This window comes from Octopus bimaculoides, chromosome 21, assembly GCF_001194135.2.
Source record: "Octopus bimaculoides isolate UCB-OBI-ISO-001 chromosome 21, ASM119413v2, whole genome shotgun sequence".
In the NCBI taxonomy this organism is placed as follows: Eukaryota; Metazoa; Mollusca; class Cephalopoda; order Octopoda; family Octopodidae; genus Octopus; species Octopus bimaculoides.
Genome location: NC_069001.1, coordinates 12253548 through 12257871, shown reverse-complemented (window position 1 = coordinate 12257871; position 4324 = coordinate 12253548).

The window sequence follows — 4324 nt, the reverse complement described above, 5'->3', positions numbered from 1 at the left end:
GGGGAGAGAGACAGACAGAGGTGTCCAGGGTTCGATTTTATATAGAGGTTGCTAGCCTTTTTTACTCGATTTTCTACGGTGACTTCAGAGGCGTCCTACGTTCGAGAATTTCTGTTTACTTTGAAATATATATAAATATATATGTATGTATGTATAAAATAAAGATGAAAGAAGTATATATATATAATATATATATATATATATGCTCATATTCATAGAAACGACATATATATATATATATATATCGGTTTCTAAAGGAAAAATGAAGAGTAAAATTCATCTGACTTATGCCCATTTCTTAATAATAGTAGTAAACAAAATAATTACACCACACCAAGAAGTAAAAAAAACACAATATCAACAACAAGACTACAAGATTACACACATTTCTTTGTCGCTTCTATCCGTCCTTTTATATTTTGTTTTTCATACTTTCGTATAAGAATAGAATAAAATTTGTCGACGTCTTCTCGCGCCCCGTAGGCTCGTCAGTATTTCAAGTTATTCGCTTTCTTTTTTATTTAAAGAAATATTTTCATCACTAACATTAATGTTCGTGTTGTTATTGTTACTACTACTACTACTACTACTGCTATTTCTGCAATGATTATTATTTTCACATCATCATCATTATCGTCATTATTTCTACTCTACCTCTTATCCTCTCGGGGGCTCATAGGATAATTACCAGTCGAGTACTGGGGCCGATATAATGGACTAAACTCACCCCTCGAAATTGTCGGCCTTGTGCTATATCATCATCATCATCGTCATCGTCGTCATCATCATCGTCGTCACCCTCATCGTCACCATCATCCGCGTCATCATCGTCATCGTCGTCTTCATCGTCCTCATCGTCCTCATCATCATCATCATCACCATCATCATCATCGTCATCATTATCATCATCACCTTCACCCTCATCATCATTATCCTCATCATCACCATCACCATCATCGTCATCATTATCATCAACTTCCCCATCATCATTATCATGATCGTCTACTTCATCGTCATCATCATCAGCTTCACAATGGTCATCATCTTCATCGTCGTCATCATCACCGTCATCATCGGCATCGTGATATCTTATTATTTATTCATGGGTTTGGAAAATACATCAATGTCTTTCTCCTTAGTGTTATGATTAAAATCTTTATGATTAATATTCGTGTAGATGTGGCTGTCTTTGTTGTAATTATTGCGATGTAAAATGTTTTGTTGTTGTTGTTGATGTATTTGTTGTTTGTGTGTTTTATTTTTTACAAGACTGTCGAACAAGAAAATACAATTATCTAAAATTCAAATAAGAAGAAACAGCAACAGATGCCAAATAGGAAGAGAAAGGGTCGAGTGGAGGAAAAAAGAAGTGAAAGATTATAAAACTTTGTTGATTTACAAAAATGTAAATCTTTGATGAAAATACAAACACGCAGATAGATATAAACACGTGTACTTATATATACCAACATACGTATGTATATACATGTGTGTGTGTATACACGTATATATATACGTTTATATATTATATATCTTTATACGTATATACTAATATATCTATGTACTAATATGAGGTGTAAGTTTTTATACTTATGTAACAATATGCGTATGTATGTGTGTGCGTGTTCACAGTTATATATATGTACTGTATATATATATATATATGCATATATATATGCGTGTGAGTGTGTGTAAATGTATATTTATTTATAGATTGTATATGTATGCACGCTTGTTTGTATGTACGTCCGTATATATGTATGTGTATAGACGGTTTCCTTATATGTGTCCGTTAGAGGATGTTGTATGTATGCATATATGTATATATTTACGCACGTTAAATGCAATTTTACAGTTAGCATATGTGTGTATGTATAAATGTATATATATATGTGTGTGTGTGTGTGTGTATATGCATGCATGTATGTATGTAAGTACACAGTTATACATATATGCATATGTGTGCACATGCATGTGAGTGTGTGTGTTTGGGGAGGGATATATTAAGGGTAGTGAAATGTAAAGTATTTCTCGTAATGAGTTCAAATCAGCATAACACATATCGCAAGTGTGTTTATTCATTCAAAGTGTAATCGCCTTCGTTAGGAATAACATTTTCCCTACTCAAAACCATTTTCTTGTTTCTTTGGGAGTGGAAAAGGTTTTTAACTGCCGTTTACGCCTCTGAATGGCATTTATATATTTTTTTTTCTAATTTCACTACTAATATGTTCAAGTAACCTTGATAATTGAAATTCTGAAGCTACTTCGTTTGGCGACCAGAGAAGGAGTTGAGGAGATTCACAGTGAGATGAATTTATTTTCATTTAGGTTATCTTTACTGAATGCATAATTGTGTTGCCTTGCATAATCATGTTGCAGGATTACGTAAGATCGCAGCATAGTGTTTAAGCAAAATTTTATTGACACATTCATATGTATATTTAAGAAATGAGGAATTATGTACATTATTTAAATTTGACGGATATTTATCCTCATCTTGTTTGTTGTTAACACAACGGTTCGGCTGAAATACCCTCCAGCATTCATCAGGCGTCTTGGGGAAATTGTGAACCTGGGTTCTCATTCCTAAGTTATTTTTCGATGTTGTTATTATTATTATTAAGATCACTGCCTGGAATCGAACTGTGGTTAAGAGCACGGGCTGCTAACCCAAAGATTCCGAGTTCGATTCCACGCAGTGGCCTGAATAATAATAATAATAATAATAATAATAATAATAATAATAATAACAGCATCGAAAAATACCTTAAGAATGAGAACCCAAGTTCAAAATTTCCCCCAAGACACCTGATGAAGGCTGGAGGGTATATCAGCCGAAACGTAACAAACAAGATGAGGACAAATATCCGTCGAATGTAAATAGTATAAATAATGTACTTTCATATCTGGCAAAAAGTTCTAAGGTGATGCTTTCCCGTGATACCATATTTTAAAGTGAACAATACCTATTGTATTACATGAAATACACACCAAAATCGTATTGCAGTGATGGCCAAAAGTTTGGAACACAAGTCTGGAATTAGAATTTTTTTTATTAAATGCCCAAAGTTATATTTAATTTGGACTATACCATTACTTGGCCAAAAGTTTCGAACACATGTCAGAAAAATAGATATTTTAATATTAAACGCCCAAATATATAACACGTATATATTTGAATCGAATTGTACTTCGATTCAAATTTAAATTAAAAAACAAAACGTACCAAACTTTTGGCCACAACTCCAGGTGTAGATCTGACTTGGCAGTTGAAATAGAAATTTATATGACAATATACACAGCTTCTTACGCCAATTATTCGCATAGACAATACATTTCCCACTATCTGTTATAATTCGATAAAAATAAGTGTTTTCTTATGATTAATTAATTGTCATAAATTGTTGAACGCACTGCTTTATTTTCGGTGGACATGTCATAAGTCTCAGGATTTCAGTTTGCTTAAGACGAACTTGCTCGGCGAATCTACGTGTCTTAAGCCTTTGGGATAAGTTATCGATATTGTGATGCGGATCCTCTTCATCAATTACAAGTATCTGTATAGTAATCATCATTATTTTATTTTATTAAATTTTAGCAAAATTGAAGCATATCTTTGACAATTCCATAGAGTATTGAACGTACGTTGCGCGTAACTTTTGGCCTAGACTGTTTTCCGTGCATCACTATCAGGACAAATTGTTGTTCCCGATCAATGCTGATAGAAAACATCAGATTCACTGTTTTTTTTTACAATTTGTTAAATCACCTTAAACATTCACGAACTCTCACATTATCAAGATATACAGAATATTTGTTAACCCTTAAGAGCGTTATATTTTTGCCATTACAAAATTTGTAATGCATGAAATGGCAAATATGCAGCTCCATAAGGTTCCTGTCTTCCATAGGTTATCATATAAAGTATATACATATACAGAACATTACATCAATAGGGGTTAGTCATTAACCTTATTGATTTGTTTATTGAAAGGATGCCTTATCTGAGCGTGTAAGCTATATGTGGTTTGACGCCTGAGTATTTATACGAATATACATTATTTTTTCTGTGCGGCCACTATAATATATATATATATATATATATATATATAATCAAACAATAAGCAACACGGATTTCAAAAGTGATTGCAGTACGCACGTTTCATGCTACTTCAATTTATTTAAGTAATGTGAGCATTACCTTAAATGCAATATGAAGAGCAATCTTCAGCTGCACGAAAAATGCAGAAAAAAGACATATTACAAATGTGGCAACATATTAAAACCAAGTGGGAGAGAGCATACATAAAATCCGTGTTGC